This window comes from Rhyacophila brunnea, unplaced genomic scaffold (genome assembly GCF_057557595.1).
Source record: "Rhyacophila brunnea isolate RB1 unplaced genomic scaffold, BYU_Rbru_1.0 scaffold_12, whole genome shotgun sequence".
NCBI classification, from domain to species: domain Eukaryota; kingdom Metazoa; phylum Arthropoda; class Insecta; order Trichoptera; family Rhyacophilidae; genus Rhyacophila; species Rhyacophila brunnea.
Genome location: NW_028232774.1, coordinates 33,127,099 through 33,150,304, shown reverse-complemented (window position 1 = coordinate 33,150,304; position 23,206 = coordinate 33,127,099). Strand labels below are relative to the sequence as shown.

Here is a 23,206-nt window from a genome sequence, read left to right as displayed (position 1 = left end):
GATACTTACAATATACCGAAGGACTGAAGGGGCTAAGTTGTCAATTAAATAAGTTAACGCAGAAATAAATCGAACGGTTAATAGAGAGCTTGATGAATACAGAAGAACATTGTATGAAATAAGTGCTTACAAAATGAAAAAAAGCTATAACTACTTATGCAATATCGCTTCGGTACAAATAATAAAAACTAATACTTTGTATTATTTTTTCTACTTTACGTGTGTATACTTAATTATAAATCGTATGTAATAAATTTAGACTAATGGTTATTAAGAAAAAAATGTCGGCTTACTTTAATTGACAGCGCGTCTAAATAAACACTTTTCTCAAGAGGGTTTTTGATAGTTATTGTTATAAAAAAATGGACTGATGACAGAGATATCACTCAATATACTTGATATGATTTCCTTACAATGTTACTATTGTAGATATTATAGTATAATTCTTATAAGGTGATGCAAGAGCTTTGACTAAATAAGTATTTTTTTTAGAAAACATTAGGATAAAAATAAAATTAATGGGTGATCTTCTTCTGTCATATTATGTGAGAGATGAGCATAGACTCTTCCCAACCATGCCATGGTCAGCCGCGTAATTTTCTTCAAACATTTCATCAATTGTGCAGCTCGCATTTGCAGTTTGAAGGATCATCGGAGTATCTCCAGTTCTACATATCGACTACTTAATCTGCACACCAGCCAACTGCATTTGGGAAAATTGTTCAGGAAATAGAAAAAACTTAATAATTTAACTACAGAGCGGATTTTAACAATTCCAAAAATACACTTGGATTTTTTTTTTAAATAAGCTGCACTGGGAATTAATACACTATTTTAGCTTCCCTTTTATATATAAAGAAAAATTATATAAAGAGCGGAGTTGTTCCATTTACGATATTGGAAATTTGGCACCTGTATTTGGCTGTTTGTGTGAAGAACGATAACGCATTTGTTTATATGTTTGGGAGTTTATTATGAGCATAGACAACGTGCTTTATAATAAAATGCCATCCAAATAGTCGATATTATCCTTGGTCATAGTTACTCAAGTTCGTACTCGATTCATTGTCCTCTAAACTGCGAAGTCCTTCGTGCCCCCAGATGCCACCATTGGGAAGGCTGCGTAGTCGCATTTCTAGCTCCATCGTCATTCTTTTTAACGCACGCGGATTTAAAATCTCCTTAAATGACCTAAGGAAGCTTTTCCTTGATTTCAGGCGCGATTGCGCCGGTGTATGTTCATATAGTAGAAATCTTTCATCACACATTTAGATTTTGTGTTGTATACCTATCGTCGATTGTATCCGGTGGAACATAACAATAATATCGTATTTTAATTTTTTATTGGATTACAGAGCCGAAATATAAGTGATGAGATGACAATAAAGTGTCGTTGTTATATAATGATTTGATCTGTAAATGTGATATAATATGTAGGTACTATACTAAAATTAATTGTTCTTAAAATTTAAATAAAATAATATATTAAAACTTACAACTAGTCAGAGCGATCATTATGTTGAATGATGATCAGCTTACCTGAAAGAAATAAGACATATTGATTAGTTTATTTATCCGTTTTAACAATTGTGCCAATATTTACCACCAATTCTCATGCGTTGAAAGATAGTAATAATCACAGAACAGATAATAAATAGAATACCGATAGGCTATATTCAATACGCCGCATGTTGAAGCAGGCTTTTGAATGTGTGAGTCTCCTACGAAAATGAAGCACGCATTATGCACGTGCAATAGTGTGTGTAATACACCAACATTAAATGAGCGTAGATGCAGCAGTTTTCAGTATTCGACGTAAAACGTATTCTTGACACGTGTGTAAGTTTAACACGGATTCTTCCTTACTCGAGTCGGTTACCTGCTATCGCCTTACCCGTTATGTATTTCAGTTCCAATTATTTCTGAGTTCCCTGATTAAATAATCCATCCATACGTAAATTTATCATATTTTTATAGAGAATATCTTAAAATCTACTTGAAAATTATTGTTACACTTTGTACTAGAGTTGAAGGTTTTTCACAGTTATTATATTCAAGGCTTAATTATTAAAAAAAACGATTCTTGTCTATTCAGTGGAAGCCATCGGCAAACGAATTTTGAAAAAATCCGATATACTGGATTATTTGTTAGGTTAGGTTAGATTAGGTTATCATCTTTAATTTTCTTAATTTTATAATGTTATTTTACGTTGATATTTAGTGCATTTAATCAATAATAATTGTGATATCATATTATTATTATTATTATCTTCGTAAGTCGCGTAAATATGAATGACAAGTACTTATGCACTATTTTTCGGATCCCCATAGCCTACTGACTTCCAAACACACTCTTCGTCATTGCTGAATATATGAATACCTTGACGATAGGACGTGCCATAATGGCATAACAATAAAAGATGTAAGATAAGTAAATAATATTGCAATCTGTACATGAGTTTGTAGGATGCAACGGTTGTTTAATTTGATGACAAGAAAATAGATATAACCATCACAGTTTTATGTGTTCACGTTCCCAATTTTTATAAACATTCGAGTGCAAAGTCACAAACAATGAATTGCAGTCATCAGCTTGATTATTATAAATATTATAAAGACACAAATCACTGATATTATAACAAAAAACAAACAGAAAGGTTATCTGTAAATCTTCATTTATTTATATGAATAATGCATTAATAATACCACGTTCACTTATTTAATTATTGTAAAGTAATAAATAATGAAACAACGAGAAAAATAATGTAAATTCTATAATCAATTTTCATTGGAAAAATAATGTTATTTTCCAGATGACGAATGATGTTTTGATTTATTAGAATCAATATACATTCTATATAGAATGTAATTTGAAATAAGAATGTATTCGGTACATACGAAATGAAAATCGTATAAAATAATATAATTTTAAATTTATGTACCTGTAGGAATTATTAACGGCAATAATTTTACTTAAATAATAATAAGGAGGTAATTATTATTAAACTTGTGTATGGGTAAGATAATGATGTAATGACAAGGTTCATGTACCTACACGGAGCGTTGGTCATATTATTATTATAAGTATTAAAAATCTTTCTTTCTTATTTTGCCATGTCCGATCCTAATATGATTATAATATTTTAATGGGCCTTCACAGAGTGGAGGATTGTATTAACATAACAGGATATTAGCCACTTGCTCAATCTGTTAGGTCCATGCTCTGCTCTGACTCCAAACACAAATTGAAAAACGATATGTGTATTTGCCATACCCATTAACCTGGGACCCACGACATTATACACCGACGCGTAAACTGTTAATGCGTCGATGACAAGCTGCTAGTCGGCGAGTTTAGAAGCGGGCGAGTCAGCTAGTGCGATTGTGATGATGACACACAAAACTTTCCACTCGCTCAGAAGCCAACAAGCTAGCGAGTTGAAACCGTAATTTTTGGTACTATTTTGACAGGACGTATTGAGTAATTTGTTTTTTTTTACCGGGAAGTCACCACTATCGCTCTACTGCGCAGACGCAGATCGGCCCATAGCCACTATTGCTCTACTGCGCAGACGCAGGTCGGCCCACACACCACCGTGTAGCGTGTAAAGTAGCCCCGCTTTCAACTTTTCTCGGTAGATTGTTTACAATCTGACTGTTAGCTAATTCGATGATGACACTGGGTGAGTTTACAAGCAGATTGTAAATTCGCTGGCTTGTAGCTTGTAAAGTTGCTCAATGTCATCGACGCATTTTACACAGAACAAATGGGTCTGGGTCACAATCCCAAATATCTATTTTGTTCTCTTGCCTCTTTAAAAATGATTTGCTTAAAAGCTACATACTTACCATAATAACTGGATACCTATTTGTAGTGTATTTTTCTTCTTCTATTATCCGCCCCTTTTCAATTATTTTTTATTTTCCATTCTTTGTTGATCTGCGTACCTACTTATCCCATCCCACTGTATGGGATTTTTATTAACTGTGATAATTATTAATTATTAATGTATTGGTTTTTTTGCTTATCGATGTTAACTTTGTCTAGGAGGGCATTAGGAATCTGAGGTTGGAACCCGAACCTAACGTAAAATAATCGATATTTTACGCATACTATCATGGTGTAGATTATAACCGTTTCGAAGCCCCCTTTTATGTCTTCCGACGAATCGATTGCATCATCTGGGTAAAAAAAATCGACGCTGTATCTTGTGTAGTTTTCGCTCTCTTTTTTAAAGTGATAAGCAACATAATATACAATATGTTATGATCTCTTATTGATTACAATATGATATGTTATGATTTGAAAAGTGAACGATTTCCATGAGTTCGATTGCATTTGAGTGCAATAATCGCTCGGTAACTAATAAAAGAATATCACTTGTGTTTGATTTTGATAACCTGTGATCTTTTACAATAAATAACGTTTAATTCGCATCAAAATGCGGTCAATAAACCTTCAAAAGTATTATTATTACGTGAATTAACTGAACGAACTCGATACATTCAATCCTAACATAATTATTATCCACAGTAGGTAGAGTATCCTCCACGTAACTTTGCAATTATTGTACACAGTGACAAGATTTGTGTGTAATACGCACTGCGTATTAGTGTATAAGTAAATGCCAGGCGCCTGATTGGCTGATTTCATAAAAAAATATTACAAATTGCAAGGTTACGTGGAGGGTAGTAGGTATACAAGGAATCGTAATATTTGAAAATATTTTTGGTTTATAATAAATTATATATTTAACTCTGTGACATTTGGTTACATGTAAATTGTACGTAAAACATTTCACCGTAGCACAGTTTGCTGTGAGCTTTCTATCGAAAAGAGATGCCTGTATACTATACGGTCTCCAATTTTATTAGATTCAATATGAACATTAATTCAATTTTCATAGCCGATTTTGGCAAAATTCATGAATTCAAAAATGAAAACCTAACCTTACCTAATAAATAATCCAGTATATCGGCTATTTTTAAAATTTGTATGCCACTGGCTTCCTGTAAACCGACAAGAACTGTGTTTTATTTAAACATGATTTTTTATCTCAGTACTAGACGACCCAAATAGATTGGAAGGTCTTTAATATACGACCATATATTTCCGATACAACATTTCACGATGGAGTGTGATACAGCGAACTGTATACGTACAAATTTCTGAACACGGTGACATTTATGTATATATAGAATACATTTTTGTCGTAAGTAATCACTAAATTTTAAGCTATTAAAATAATGAAAGTAAAATAGAATTAACTATTGTAGGTATATTACGTTGAGCATAAATTGATTTTGAATAAAATTATTGATTCTCGAGTAATGAAAAAAGTCGAGACATCGCAAGCTCTACTTATCTGTCTCTTATTCAATTCTCATCATGATCATCACCACAAAGGATGTAACGTTGAAGCGTCTGTTGCATACAAAAGCTTTTCCGATTCCCCTTCACTTCAATGTCTTTATTTACAAAATCATTTGATTGTTTGAAGATATTATTTGTATAAATAACAAAGCTTCTAGTCGGTTATCATAAAATTTCCAGTCGAAGACACGTTTAATGTAATCGGAACAAAAAGAAACCATAATTTAGAATCAAAAGTAGAAATGTCCGAATTATAAGTAATGGATATTTATATTTTTGATTCTATTATATAACAATTGTGCTGTCTTTTTAGTAAAGAATTTTTTTGGACTCCTTATCTATAGGTACCTACATACATATTTATACTTGTTTTTTTAACTAATTATCAAAGACCTTTTCTGCTTTTCACATGTTTTCCGTATATCCAGATTTTATAAATTCAGAACACTTGTGTTATTATGCCAACAGGTTCAAGAATACATCACATAATAATTTGTAATTTTTTAAACATGAGATAGTACTCCATACTACGTTCTTCCAAAAAATTAACGATAAAAAACACGTGGTAAATGCGCCATCATCATAGATGATCGTTTCATCAGTGTTGACTTTAACTTGAAAATTAAATTAAAAAAAACATGAGTTTAACACAAGTACTCATATACGAGATGGTGTATTTGCGATATGTTTATCAATACTGTATATTTAAAATGTGTCTTAATATTGATTTATTTTATCTATCCTTATATCATAATCCTATCGATTCAATACGCAAATAATACGTACCCTATTTGGATATAAAACTTTAACGTCGTTTGATAGTGTCCATACCTATAAAATATTTTTTGAAAACAAATAATATGATCCTCAGCCATTAGGTCATGGCGAAGAATTTGTAATATTCTATTTTATTCGTTCCTGGAGGGACTGCACTATTGCGAAAATTCTTCATGATGTATGTGGTGGCAAAATCGCTAATTCATAGGTTTACCTATTCACATAATCTTACTTTTATATTTTCTAAAATATACAGTTGTTTTATCGGTGTCAAGAAACCACTTTGATGTGTGACTATAACATCGTTTTAAGTGGTTAGACTTCTAATAATATTCCCATATTTATTTCTGTTACAATAAATTTATTTCACTAATATGGTATTCATTGTTAAACGCCATTGGACCAAGCACGCGGGCAATTTTTAACCTCATCGCACAAAGGTAAATGTGTGTGCCGGAAAACCTTCAATACTTAGCTGAGTACTTACTATTCAGGAGCTCTTACGATAAAGTATACAAAGAAATCTGTAAGCCAAATATTTCAGAGGTCAACAACAAGAAATATTTCAATTATTATGTATAAGTATTAAACGCATACAATGTACCTAATACGCAACAAATATTAGTCAGTACATAATTGTCTAGAAGGACAAGAAGAATGCTGACGTGATAGAGTTAAAGCTGTGTTTGATTTTACTTAATAGATAATATTATATTACCTGTGTTGCCTTTTTAAATATATAGACAATGACAGCTCTCACAATATAAGAGATGTCCAATTTCAAGTAGATCTACTATAACTAATCAATATTAAAACTACCACATATTTCATGAAGTTGAGCAAACGTACTACATTTTACTTAAGACACCGAGGCATTAAAAATTCCTCTTTCGTAATCATTAATCGTGAAAATGATGTTTTGGTCCTCTTTTGGACATGAATTATTCCGACCATGTCCGATCCTAATAATATGATCATATGGGCCTCCACGGAATGGAGGTTTGTATTAACAGATTTTGTTTGTACGAGAAATGGATGTCAGCCACTTGCTCAACTTATTAGGTCCATACTCTCATCAAATTGAAAAACAATATGTGTACTCAGGATTCGAACCTGGGACCCACGACATTAAAGGCCGACGCTTAAGCCATGCGGCCATCGTGGGTGTAATACGTATAATACTCATCGTCAAACTATTATCCTACTGTGTAAAGAGCCTACTGCGCGATGGTGAAAGGGAACTACGCCTTAGTTTAAAACGATAAAAATTAAGTGGTACGACTAAGCCTTGCGAGTTTCCTCGTAATTTTAAAACGAGTTGCACGTTATCTGGTTAAGGAAATAAAAATAGAATTAAGTGTTTTCTCCTTAAAAATATCAATTAAATCATAATATAATAATACATAATAATATGTTCATTGTGTCTGTGTGTTGATGTAGAGTAGATGAAAGGAATAAAGTATAGTGATAGACTCTTCACCCTCATGGTCTTCTGCTTCTCTCAGGACAAAGTGAAGGCTGTCTTGAGCTCCTGAGTAAGCTCCTTCACAGTTCCTCTGCTTCGCCTTCTTTGGAGGCTACCCAACACCACCAGTCTCTTCAAGTTATTCGATGATGAACATGATGCATTACTAAATTGGATTTCTTTTAAGTTTCGATGACTAGTATTTAATGAACAATAAATAGATATACCTATATACCTAATAATAATCACTAGAATACTATATATATAACATGTAGATATTTATAGAATAGGCACTATCAAATAATTAATGCATTCATTCATATTAACATAACATCTAATAATTTTAATGATATATTCACAAGGTACTTAATATAGTAATACCTACTTACTTTGAAGCAATACAATCAAACTAAAAATGAAGGGATAAGGTGGGTGGTATCTGATATTAATGAGAAGTCTCTAAGTGGTTAATTGCAGAAATAAAAATAAATAAAGAAATCTACCTACTACATAAAAACACAAAAAAAAAAATCTGAAACTACTAGGTTTTGAATCCAGGCTTATAAAAAATGAGTTGAAAGATTCCCTCGGTGCTGTGTGTCCATTCTTTCGTTCACAATCGCACAAGTCTTTTCAGGTCTTTTGTATGGGGATTTTTTTATTTTATTACCATTGTATTACTTGCGAACGGGAGATACTTGTAAGCATTGTGATTACGTTAGAGTCGTTAGACGGTAAAAAGCTCATCTGGCGAACTTTTGACACATCGAAAGCTTTTTATTGTAAGTCGATAGCGAATAGTAATTATTCAATTAATATACATTCATGTAAGTAAATTTATTATATTCGATAGAAATTTTGATAGGTACGTAATCGATTTTTTTTAATATAAACATATTATTAAATTTACAGATGGTAAGTATTATTAGTAATAAAAACTATATATTTATTTATCTGTTTAAATACGTAATAACTACCCAAATAGCAACTATTTTTTCTGTCTTTCTAATGATATTATAATAATATTAGTATATTTATATTAAACATCGTTTGACTACCAGTAAGTAGAGTAAAATACACTGATTGACCGTGATTGAAGGACTTCTGCACTAATTAAATATGTTTTATAATTATTTGTTTTTGAGCGTCTGGTATTTTTTTTACAATACCTATGAATATGCAAAATATTGTCAAATATTGTCATTTGTTTAACATTGGAATAAATGATTAGGTTTTATAGAATATGAAAATAAGTAAAACATGATCGAATGTACTTTAGTCTTTTATAATACTCTAGTGCAGCGGTGGCGAACCTTTTAATACATACATGGCAAAATATTCGTAATTCATAAAATGGCAAATATTATTATTATTATTATATATATATATATATATATATATATAAATTAGAAACCACAGTATGTGCCTATTATTAATATTATTTGATTATTATAAAGTTACAGTATCTAATAATATATTACGTACGTAGGAAATAGTTAGTGACCGAGAAGAGTGGATACAATTAGGTGAGGCCTTCATCCAGCAGTGGATCGACCCCGGCTGACGATGATGATGATTTACTTTTTAATTCCACCCTGCCGTCTCCACAAAGTGATAAGTAAAAATAAAATAATAAAAAACAATTGTAAACGCGATATTTGTTCTTATACAAACATTTGAAACGTTTGACCAGTTAAACACACATCATATTTATTATAAAAAACCGAGGAAAGACCACAACAAATACAATAATTCTAAATTTACTAGTAGAAGGTATAACCACCCAAAAATATTATGCTGGTGAGAAAACTGATGACAAGTGATTTACATCAGATACTCGTTTTATTAGAAATATTACAATGACAACCATTCGGTCGACTCAAATGCGATATTGCAAGTGTGACCAAGATTGTCTCGTAAAAACTTCAAAATTTTTTTTATAAAGAAAATCTAAGATTCTTTCGCGTGCCAGCAAAATTACCGCACGTGCGATGTGTGGCACACGTGCCATGGGTTCGCCACCGCTGCTCTAGTGTCTGTGATCTTATCCTATGCATATTGAAACATGTGACTTTAACATTCTAAGTAAGGTAGATATGTAGGTATATAGTATATACCTATAGCTAGTTTATTATTTTAATTAGGTACCTATCATCGTATGTTCATTATAACTATGTGGAAATTTTAATATTTCGTTTGTTCTCAATGTAGATATTATATCAATAATCAATAAATTATTTTCTCGTCATAATGTCTATTAAAATATGTGAAGGTTTTGAAACGTAAATTGAAATGATAGTTTAACCCTAAAATTATTTTCTTTTTGTATTGAATACAAAAATATTTTAAAATAAATAAATTATGGTAAAATTATTAATTAATGGGGTCTGGGTATTGGCATCGAAAGGGTCAACTACTTGCTTATTCCAATTCCATGTTATTGTCAATGGGGCAGTCAGTCGATTGCACAAAAAGCTCGCACCCTTCATCCGCGCAAGGGCAGGTTTCAGATGTTCCACCGAACAAAGGGTTCAGGTGTCTGGAACGTTTGCACAATGAAAATATAAATATGCTCTGATATACGGTGTCTTTGTGTAGGTTTAGGTGGTTTAACTATATTTTACACTAAATATGTAAGTATAGAATATGAACGTGTTAAATTTCCATATATACAATCAGTGATATCGAATCAATAATATCAATTCTACTCAATGTCGTCATATATAGGTGTTTATCCACATTATTAGCTCATTTTGATTGACACAATATTTTGGAAGGTGACTAGATATAATAGTAATTACCAGAGCGTTAGAACGGAGCTCGGAGGTCTGGAGCAACGGGATTTTACCCGGAGCAGGAGCGGAGCCGGAGCACCGAAAATTTGTGGTGCTCCACTGCTCCGGATGTTTTTTTTATTATTAAATTTTCGTCCTAAAATCCGATGAAAATAGTATATTTTGACACCTTGCAGCACTGGAATTATTTGAAATATGGCAATACTGCCGAGTGATAAATGACCTCACTTTTTTGACATAAGAGGCACATAATGAGAGACGATTTGATGTCGGTTTTCCAATTTATAGGAAAGGTATCCAATTTGTGAGAAATACGTATCTTTTTAAGACTTTTGTATAATCATCAAATGATCATTTTATATAATCAATTGTTTCGAGGCCTCCTTTTATATTATTTGACGAATCTATTGCATTATCTGCGTCAAAGAAAATCACCGCTGAATATCAAGATAGTATCAAATTAAATACACATATCTATATATTATAATTCATAAAAGCTTCGGGACATAGCGCACTTAACTCTATCTTGTCAGCTTTAATACCACCCCTTTAAAGGTTACCTGTAATACCGGATTTATTGTGATTCCACCTTTATGTAAGTATTGTAATGGTTTACAATTAAAATGACCCGTCCACTGTTGACAGTGTGGTGGACAATGGCGTCAATACCATGTGCTCAACCAAGAAAGCATTATTGTTATATTATATGAAGACATGTTTGCAAATGAAGACAGTTGATTGAAGGTATATATAAAAGTCTTATTCATATAAAGCATTAACAACCAGTGGTGCGTTGAATGACGTTGAATGATCATGTTAAAATAACATTTAAGATTTTGGTTTAATTTAATAATTATATGACACTTTTTAACTCTTGACAAATCAATTAATATAAATTGATGAGGTACCTACTTGTATATTGATCGAAAACTGTAATGTTACAATATTACTAAATTAAACAAATTAACACTTAATGGAATGTGTTGGGTAGGTAATAAAGAAATGTACATTACAATATTTTCCGGCTATTTCGAGTGGAGTTTCTTGCCATCATTTGACGTTTCCTAGAATTTTTACTGTTTGCATGAATAATCTAAATTTAAATAAAACCTATTCGGATGTATCTTTCAATGATTTTCCAGGCTACTAGGCGTCTGCAAGCTACAAATGGACACCATAGAATAAGGTATTTTTCCATGAAGATAATAGCGAAATGAGACCCAGATGAAGATAATATATTAAATCTAAAAGCTAACATTTTACTGATAATGAAAAAAAGCTCAGTATTTCTTCGTACCTATATACTTACCCATTTGATAAAATAATATCATATTCCAGAACCCTTCTGCTCATAATGATTTTGTAGAGAAATGCTACCTATAATAAATAAAGTTTGATTGAACATTTTTATTGTGTGATTTTAATTATGATGGGTCTTCATAATCTCGAATCTAGAATTTTGAATTTCAATATTCGAACTTCAAATATCGAAATAATTTTTCATAATTTGAATTACGAATCATTAATTTTGAAAGCTTTCTAGCTGAAAGACAAACTCTAACATAAATATCAATTTAAAACTGTTTTATAATTTTGGCAAAATATGAATCGTTACCCTTTTGACAGAACATAATAATACGGAAACTATCTAGATACCTACTTATAGTGATCCAAAAATCCGTTATTGGAGCAGCTTTATAGGTATATAGATAAGACGTACAGACTATTGTATAGGGATAACAATGTGAAGTGACAATCGACTTAGTGACAATGGACATCCTGTTAGCGCCAGAATGACAATGACTTGATTGAGCAATGATCATCGGGACACTGTTTTGTGATCCTCCCATTGCCAAGTATGCATCGTCCTTTGTATTCCTGCAAACGACAATTTGATACGATTTCAGGGTTAGCAAGCATAACAAAAGGTAAAAAAGTTTACCTAATCACCACAAAATATTTAAACTTTTCTGCGAGAGTTGACTGGTTAGTTATTCGATTCGGTTACCTATCGGATCCATGTATTGGACCCAAATACATAGGTATTTAATTATAGGTATTAAAAACCAATGTGTAAAATATACGTATCTAATAATAAAATTAGAAAACAACAATTTAGCTTATTACACTGGGTCAAATACACATTAAAAACAGCATGCATTTAATAATACGTGGCTTCTAACCTACAAACTGCTTTGTATTTTAACAAAAACGATCGTTTTATCAAAAAAGTTAACATGACATCGAATAAAGGTAGGTAGTTATAATATATCGGACAAAATATAAATACTTCAATAATAACAACGCTCATTGGAATTAAATAATATTTTGATAAGAATCGAATACACTGTAATGTCTGAAATGATAGGTCACATAATATACCTAAGTAAATTTAAAAGTTCGTGAGTTTACCGCCAAAAGTTGGTAAGTCTCAAAATCATGTTATGGAGTAAATAAATTGCAAATTGAAGTTTGACATGCCCTATAAAATCAGGCATAATGCTAATTTCCTTGTGCTTTACGTGCATGTTCTACCTATATGTCGGTTGATATTGTTTTCTTAGCATACCTACATATTTATATGTATACACATAATCCGTTGTTAACTCTAAATACCTAAATTATCGACTTACCATCTTTTGGTAGCAACTCCACGATGTAGATTTGTGCATACCTAACTTAGTTAATTAAAAAAGCACTAAGCTAAATAAAATCTTAGGTAGTTATCAAAGACTCCTACATTACTATTATTATAAAGAAACTAACGTATTGTTTATTATATGTAGGTAGTTATAGTGCCAACCCTGCAATTGTATCTCCTTGTAAGTTTCCCATGGATCCAAATAACAATTTAAAAGATCATCTCATTGTTGCCGAATTAAATGAATGATGAAATATTTTATTATTATCACCTTGGTAACTAGGTACGAGTACTTGCTTGTAAAATTATTACTGTTAGACATATTATATACGTTAGTTATAAATTTGCAAATGTATATTATTATATTATGAGCTATTGAGCTATATATACACATGTGTAGTTAGCTAGACAGTAGGCAATCACTTTACAATTAAAAAAAATCATAACCGAAACGTTGTGTACCTATATTTTAGATAAATAAGGGGCCATCCATGGACTGAACCCGTATGCGGTTTAAAACCGTGTGCCATACAAAATTTATGATTTATGTTCATATATATTGTTATGAAGTTTTTAAGTGTAAGTATATAGTATAAACGGATACGATCAGATTATTATAATATTATACTTTATGGAAATATATTTCCATAAACATAAATCAAAAGTTTAGTGTGGCATACGGTTCTAAACCGCATACGGTTTCAGTCCATGGATGGCCTCTAACATGGACCCTAAATAAAAGAGAGGTTCAGAAATCTAGCACAGTAGTTATGGTATGGAGACATGTGTATTGGGAATGGTTACATGTAAAATATACAAATTTTATTAAATTTAATTAGAATCTTTATTTGGTATAAAAAATGTCTGATAATAACACTGTCATTATCATTAATTTATCTAAATATTACATACAGTGTGGTTGTATTAAATAATTTATTTACATATCTATTTAATTCTGTCTTTCGTTTATATTCTGGTGGTTTTTATTACGTATTTTGTAAGTATTTTATTAAGGCATGAATTTGATCTCAATGTTATACGGCCATCGGTTATCGATAAACAGCTCATGGTGAACTGTGGTACGGCCAAATGCATAAGTACAATTCCGGACACGATAGGGAATAACGCGTAACGACAAAAAGACGGAATAATACGATAAGGCTTTGCCAAAAACCTTAAATATACCTACATATTTGTATTACTCGAAGAATAGCCTTATTTATTCATACAGGGGTACCCAATAGGTGGGAAATGTCTGCAAGGAAAATTCATACGTCGCAGGATTGACTAAGTAATTAAGTTCTGATGAAGTATGTATTTGGCAAGGCAATGCAATGCAGTGGATCGAGGGGAACGAAATCAGCTCAGAGAAGACTTTATCTAGCAGTGAATTTATTATTAACGGTGATGGGGAGAAGCAATATAATTGCACTATATATACGTAAATTTTTGAAAATCATTCGGTAGGTACTTAGGGGAAGGGAGGGAGACATGATCCCCTGGGAGACTTGTTCACCCACCAAGAACTCGTTATTGTGTTAAAAAAATCTTTCAATATTGGTAACACTGGCTGCCCGCCATATACCGTAGACGTCAGAGTATATTCAGAGCTTTCGAAATCAATGGAGTAAAGAACACGTCCGACCGAACTCTTTTTGACAGTTTAGACAAGTTTTTTCTAAATCTTTGGACTTCAATATCTGCTTTTTACATAACGGTGAGTGATTGTTGTATTTATTCAGTCTATATGTATATATTCAAGATTTATTTGCTGTTAGTAGTTGTTTTAATTTCGTTTGTAGTTACCGTTTTAATTCAATAATTTTGATTTGACTAGTATTGGGGACACTTGATCACGTTTACTATGGGACACTAGATCCCTAGGGATCACATCTCCCATAGTTAGTTTCTATAGGCTATTGAGGCAGAATATATTGCCAGGGAACATAAAGGGGACAAAGAATATAGAATGGAAATCAGAAAAGCAAAAATAAGTTTAAAAACTAATAAAAATTTGAAACAAATTCAAAATTCTTCGAGTTCATCGGAAAATGATGTTCCCGTTCTTCCATCGCCTGATTCTCTTTACAACCTAAGTCCTCGAAGCCGAATTTTTAACAGACTGCGAATCAGACGTCGATGATGACTTTGAGCTTACGGTAGATGATTGGATAAAATTAATTGTCAACTTTATTTCACACAAAAAGAAGCTACATCGTTACGGGCAGATTCAACAACAGACAGCAAAGAGATTTAAAGTGAAATTTGCCAGAAAACGTGACCACAAGACATTTAAATGGCCTGCAGTCGAAGACATAGGTGATGTAGCGAGATATCAGATTGCAAAGAATCTATCTAAATCAATTTTTAAGTCTATGAGCAAGCGAATTCATTTTTCCGCAAGTCTCTTTGCAATTTTAGTGTTGAATGATGTGCATTGATTTAATTATTAAAAGCATAAATTATTATGTAGAGTTTAAGGTCAATAAAATATTTTCTTTTAATAACTAGAGGTATTATTTATGATTATGACTATCATACATATGTGGGATCCCCCCTAATCAAATCTCCCATATGTAGTGATCAAGTCACCCACATTGGGGGTGACTTGATCACTTTTCCCTTACCTGACATTTTGTTAAATATATTTTTTTTAATCAGTTATCCACATTTTGTGAATTATAAACGAATACCTAGATAAATTTGGCAACTAATAGGTTATAAAGAATTACTACAATCACAGTAGGAGAAAAGTTATAACAACAAATATAAAACGGGGATCAAGTCTCCCTCCCTTCCCCTACCTACTTATTTTGAAGTAGCTTTTTTATGATAACGTAAGTTTTAATAACATATTGAAGAAATCGATCGTTAAAATACACCTGTAGGTACGTATACTGATTTTATAACTGATGTAATAATTATTATTAATAAGATATATTATTGTTTTATCACTGATTAAGCTTTTATAAAAAAGTTTCCGTGTTTTAGCATGAGCTTTTACATTTTCTTCGTAGCTGTTGCTAATAAATCGGCCTGTCACAGTCACCAATTTCGCGGTTTACAAAGCTTAACACGTGTTTTTGATTACTCTATAAAACATTTTCATCGCGGGGATCAACAATGAAGGGCAGGTAGGAATTTATTCAGTCCACAATAAGAAATACCTCTCCGGCTTCCTGTACACCTGGGAACAATACGGTCGGTCTTTTATTATATTTCAATATAACAATGGTTAAAGTGTTGAATTACACTTAATTTGGTTGTAAAATATTCTTAAAGAATGAAGATTCTACCGGCAAATAATACTGTGTTTGATACATAGATATGTACAAAGATTGGAAATATCTAGCCAAAATCGAAATATTCAAAACCTACTCTAACAATAATTTTGTAAATGTAACATCAAAAATTACCAAGAATCCAAGGCATAATAATTAACGTATTTTTATTCCTTTTACTCTGATAAGATTAAGTGAACGTAGTTTCAATTAATATTAGTGGGATTTTTTACAAGTACAAAAAGAGCCAACATCAAAACCTGAAGCTTACCGCCTCAAAGTTCTTTGAAAACCTCAAACAAACATCACGGTAGATTAATAGTAATTTTGAATACACATATAGTGCAAATTTGATACATACATAATACACATTAACAACAACCAAAGCCGCCCTATACCATACTTAATTAATTGGGTGTATTACGACGCATTACGTTTTGATATGATGCATGTTCAATAATTGTTTAAAGTTAAAGAATGACTCCGGAGCAGTTACCCAAGAATGAATTTACTAGACTTTAGTTTAGAACTTAGGAGTGACCAGTGACCATAATATGAGAGAGAAGCACAGAGAGGTAAAATAAAAAATAATAAAAAGCTTATTATTATTGCAAATTATTTAATTTAGTAGCTTCATAACTGGTGAACGAGAACGTGAAGAGTTTTTCATTTTCGCAGTAGGTATGCTATTGCATTTTTTTTTAAATATAAATTTGGGTGTTATTGGTGTTATGTGGTCGAAGAAATGATGGCAACTTGGATGGATCTAGTGAAAATTGATTTTGATGACTCGTGCTAAAAAAGGCTAAAAAGAATTCAACACAATAACGTCGTAGTGCCTATATGTTTTTCCATACATATATAATACCTAAGTTGAGTTTAATGCCCCACCGTTGTGGCTATGCTTCTGAATTACACATAGGTGCATATTCTCTGATAAGCAAATCTATTTAAGTTTTTGGACGGTTTGATTTAAAATGATGAAACTATAATATAACGCGTGTCATGGTAGTAGGTAGGTAATCTACCTACTTGGTAACTTGATTGCCTTTTCAGTGGTAAATTTTAAACATCTCCGATAGAGTAGCTTTTTTTAATTAGTTCACATGAGTTATGGAACAAGAGCACTCACTTGATCACTGAAAGAATATTATGTGGGCTGGATTTAATCTTTTTATTAGATTTTTTTAATACACTTAGGTACCTACATAAGGTAAGTCGGGGGGGGGGGGGGGGGGAGATGCCTAATTTTTACTTTGACGGATTAAAGATTATGAACTAATAGTGTTGCCAACTATCGTTGACAAAAACATGCCAGATGGGATATGAAACCAAGCTATTTTGCAGCAGGAAAAAATGCTAGATATTGTGAAAATAAAATGTCAGGTAAATTTACTTATTCTGCCAAGAACAAAATCAATACCTTTGCTTTCATGTATCGAAAAAAGTGCAAGAATCGAAAAAAATCGATACGTGTAAAAACCATACAATTTAACAGAAAAATAATTTCAAAATTGACGACAAATACCTATATCGTGTCAACAGCGTTCAATTTTCGATTTGAAGACAAGAGCTTCTTTTTTGTGGGACAGACATAGATAATTAATGAACATACCCTTTATTTAGATGAATAATAATATTGAATTATAATTTTATATACGCGGAGACTTGGAATAATATACGAAATCATTATATAATGCATGAAATTGTTTCCTCGTGTTTTATTTCTCACTAAAATAGGTACCGATTTACCTGCATTAAGTATCTGATCAGTCAGAAATTTGATGTGCATGAAAATAAATAAACTAAATAGCTAGCGTTTTTTCAACACATTTAAAGCTGTTGGAGGCATCAAAAAACGCTAGCAAAAACGCCACAAGCCAGATGCGTTTTTTACAAGCTAGACACCTAGATGCTAGATCTGGCAACAAAAACGCTAAATTGGCAACGCTGGAACATGTTTATATTCAAAATTATATCTAATATTTAGTAGTAATAGTATAAAAAAAATCAATGGAACAATATAAAAACTTATTGCCATCTTTCCCCATTTTGTCGGGGAAATATGCCACAAACTAAATGTTTTCCAAAATTATATGAGTACATATTTTAAATAATAATAATGTAACATTTATACAATTTATAAAAAGACAGGTGGCATCAATTAAATAAATAAAATGGTAATTTAATTACAAATTAGTTTAATAATATAATATTATAGTAAATTAAAAACTTTAAATAAATACTATCAGTCCAAATTTTATTCAGGAAGATGTTAATATTGGATTTGTACTCTAATATTGGTCAAAACCTGTTTGACTCCTACCAAAAGATTGATATCAAGTATTGGATAATTATCAAGAAAACTAGTTTGGTTGCAAAAAAATGCAACTATAAATGATACGAAACTTTTAATACATATATAAAATTAGCATGGGAATAGGCAATGAGAAAATATTAAGATACAATTTAAAAAATCAACAGCTATTAGGTAGGTACATATAAAAATATTAATATTTTCACAGTAACCGTTAAGAACATAGAACAAATTGAAAACCACATTAACTTTTTACCATGCCATTGGCATGGTCGAAAGACGGTTCGTCCCTTTTGAAAAAGAAGTTCACCATTGTCGATTTTAGGAATAAGCTTAAACTCTATGCTAAACAATTAAGTATTATTTCAGTATATAAACACTACGTATGTTTATTTAATTAAATTATATTTAAGGAAGGTATCTATACTGCCCCCCATGGCCCCCACAAAGGGGGGCTGGCAGGGTTTTAGCCTGGTGGCCCGGGTTCAGGAAGGGTCCGGCGTGGCGAGTCGACCAGATAAGTGATATAAACACACATCACAAATTCTCTCTAATAGTAAAAAAAAGTTGCATGCGGCGCTATTGTTCTTCAATATTAATATCATTTAAAATTATATGGTTGTACGATTTAATTTTTTAATTATATTATATCGATACTCGACAACTCAATAATTCAAACGGATGTATTAAGATATACAAAAAACACTAAATATACACATTAATTTTATCGCGTACATCATTTGGTACACCTACTGTAGAGCATCACACTGCCTTTATCTTTAGCGATAGGTAGGGAGGCCCGCCAAAGATGTGGGGGCCATGCTGTCCCTATAAGCAAAAATACAGCTTTTTGCCGCTCACATTTTGAGATAATGAGACATTCACGTTTTTTCAACTTTTCTTAAGATTTTTTTCAATAATGTGGACGAATCTTTTGATTTAGGTATGGTATAAGCAAAAACCAGTAGGTATATTTTTTCAATCGATGCTGTGTTTTTGCTTATGAATCTTTTTATACTGTCTTCTTGTATAGATTATTTACTGCTTTTCTCAAATGGTTCAGAATTTCATGTAGAGCATTATTAATACACTAACTCAATTTTTAATTTTTGTCGAAACGCTACTTTTTGCTTGTGGGGGCAGTAAAGTGAAACATTGAAACCTTGAAATTGCGCAGATTGCGATTTATTCTAAATAAATTTAATTAATGTTACCATAATTATTTCCGACTGCATTTACATGAAGCCTATTGCATCGTTTTATCGCGCTCGGCGTTGCTATAACTACGTCATATTTTCTGTCAAACGCTTATGTATAATATGTTTATAGGTACTTAGTAGATCTGTTATGCAACTATGTAATCACAATAATGATATTAAATTTGTCGTTTGGCATATGATTGATGACATAGGTCATTTAAGGCACTTTCGATCCACTGCTGGATGTAGGGCTTTCATTGCTGTCTCATTCTTGCGTTGCCATATAGGTACTTACGCTAAATTTGGTTATCTTTTCGATCCAGCGTGCTCTTGGTCACCTTTAAGTATTTTTCTCGAATACCGTTGGATAACGTGATCTGTCAAGTGATTATCACTGTTCTCTGACCGATATTATGGTCGGTAGCACAGAACAGATACTAAATAGAATACCGATAGGCTATATTCAATACGCCGCATCTTGATGCAGGATTTTGAATGTGTGAGTGTCCTACGAATACGAAACACGCATTATGCACGTGCAATAGTGTGTGTAATACACCAACATTAAATGAGCGTAAATGCATAAACCGAGAGCAGTTATCAGTATTCGACGTAAAACGTATTCTTGACACGTGTGTAAGTTTAACCCGGATTCTTCCTTACTTGAGTCGGTTATAGGTGTTTCGTTCTACATCGGCACTGTGGTGCGCAAAAAACGAAACCTGCTATCGCCTTACCCGTTATGTATTTCAGTTCCCATTATTTCTGAGTTCTCTGGTCGGTAGGTATATCGTTGTCACCAGTTATACAGGTATGATCACCTACTATGAAGGTGTATCTGCTAACTTTTGATTTATAATTATTATTTCAAGGTAGGTATATACCTACTATAAATACGCTTGTAGGTATTTAAATACCGATTTAACCAAATAGTCCAGTTACCTATATCAAATCCAGTGGCGGTTTTTCATGAGGAAAATGAGACGGTTGCTTCGTTAGAAAATTAAAAATATTCAATTCAAAATTTTTAACACTCAAAGAAGATTTTGGATTAGGGTCGCGAAAACTCAGGCATCCGCGTACTTACCTCGCCACTAGTAAAAGCATATTAACAGCGGCTAGTGTGGAAGGTACCTACAAGGCACTTCCTATTAGGTACCCAAGTACATTGAAATCTCTGCAAAATTATTTAAATTGGTAGGTACCAATTTTAGTAACAGTTTTATTATATTACTTAATGAAATCTCCTTCATAATATAATTGTTACATTTCTCTTAGAATTTAAGGGACATGAATATTTTGGACTGTTTCATGCTTCATAAACCAAGTGACCTTTTTGTATAGATAGGTACTATTATAATTAGCTACTTATTTCTACCTAATAAGTTCTATCTCGTAATAGAACCTGTTTTCTTTCAAATCTCCACATTTGATTTAAAGATGTTATTCTCTGTTTTAGGAAAATCATTTTTCGGGTAGTTTGGCGCGTAAGCTTTTTATTCATAGCACGATTTTGTTATTTCAAATTATTTATTATCATAGTAAAGTTTTCTCCTACTCCTCTGATTAATGAACTACACTATGAGTATTGAACGGAACAATCAAGCATGGCATATTTCGCGTTTTTTTAAATAAACAGATGATTTTTTAGAATTTTATGTCAGATTAGAAGTTGGGATAGATACTGTATATACATGAATTCCATAGATACCTACCTATTGCACAATCAGTACGGTACCTACCTACCTAAGTAGGTACATAATATTTCTTAGGTAGATATTGTTTATATTATTTACTTATAACTAAATACCTAAGTAATGGGTGCAGATGCTTGGAGATGGCTTCGTCAAAAAGAAGAGTTAAATTTAAATATAGAACTCTTCTGCAAGCGTGTTCTAAATTTAAATAAATATTATGTACTTATTGGATTATGATTAGATTGACATAAGTAGGTAGTCTTGCCATTTTGGCGAACGAGGACATTATTTTTTTTAACTCATTTCAGTCACTTTAAATGTGTGCAGTTTTAGTCTTTCTACAATCATTGGTTTAAATATTTGCTACCTGAAATTTAAGATGAGATAGACCATTGGCAATGATATATTTTATACATGAATTATCTTTAAATAGGCTTCTAGTATAAATATCTCTAAATATTTTTACTTAGAATAAATTAATACCTACTAAGAAAGTAGGTACATGGTATATATTATATTAATATGTAAGTAAGTACTTAGATATATTTTAAAATACATATTGTTTACCTTTGGCATTTTTAATTAGGTGTTGTTTCGTTGATGTCGGCTGCTTTATCTGTCTATCGGCAAGTCCAATTTCTTGAATCCCCCAAACGTCAAATACACCAAGAAACTACACACAATAATTCAAAAATCTTTTTATAATTATATTAGACACACAGAAAGTTCAATTTCACAAGTCAATTAAAAGTCTTTGCACTGTCTTCAGAATGTCAACACACGTTTTAAGTTATTTCACACAACTGATATTAAATTATCCAAGGGTTTATATACCTACATAAGTATAAATGTTAAAAAGGTTCATTTAAAATGTCATGTATAAAAAAAACAACACATATAATAATAATATTGAGGGAATATTATTTTTAATAGATATGTCACTAAAATGTTTCTTAATTATTAATATTTGGTGGAATCAAATTGTATGTAGATTTAACTATATTGTTTAAGATATTAGAACAATATTGAGATCGTAAATCTTGGGTATGGTTGAATTAAAAGGGAAAAATATCAAAACAATAAGATGACAATTATTATAAAAACAGTTTGAATGAAACACGTTGTTTGAATTAAGAACAATAGATGACTGCTTGAGATTGATGTTTTTAAATTTGGAACAGAAATAATTGCAAGGGTTGTCAATTCGCAGTAATATTTGCAAGGGCGTACAGAGCGTAGGAAAATTGGATTTTCTTTTTCCGTCCGTTACCGCGAACGCTACGAACAGACCTTCCGCAACAGAGTCGCGTTTTGTACTACTGGCTACATCAATTGAACGCCCCATACTACAAAAACCTGAACGCGAACCCGACACGCGGTACTCTTTCTCCTTCACGCACACGCGAAATCAAACCGGATGGGTATAATAAAAAATGATGTTCTGTCTTGCTCTCGTGTATGGTTTGAAACAATGAGGCATTATTCGTGTTTATTATTATTATTTTATTGCGATTATTTTGAACCAATGGACGGCGAGAGGCGATTGAGTGGGTGATCGGGAAAGTCGCCGCGATCGCCTTAAAGGGGTAGGTCAGCGTTAAAAGAAAATTACATGAGTTTTCCTACATGACAATTATTATTTAAAAAAAATACCTACTAC

The 23,206-nt window shown here is 31.9% G+C and overlaps 1 protein-coding gene across 1 annotated transcript in view; it reads right to left on the bottom strand.

Moving 5' to 3' along the window:
- The window catches only part of LOC147078077 (uncharacterized), a 285,121-nt gene extending 262,257 nt beyond the window's left edge, over positions 1-22,864 (bottom strand). The window contains exon 1 of the mRNA XM_085940106.1: positions 22,114-22,864. The gene's annotated coding sequence lies outside the window, so the exon portion shown is untranslated. The remainder of the gene's footprint in view (positions 1-22,113) is intronic.
- Positions 22,865-23,206: the final 342 nt, after the last annotated feature.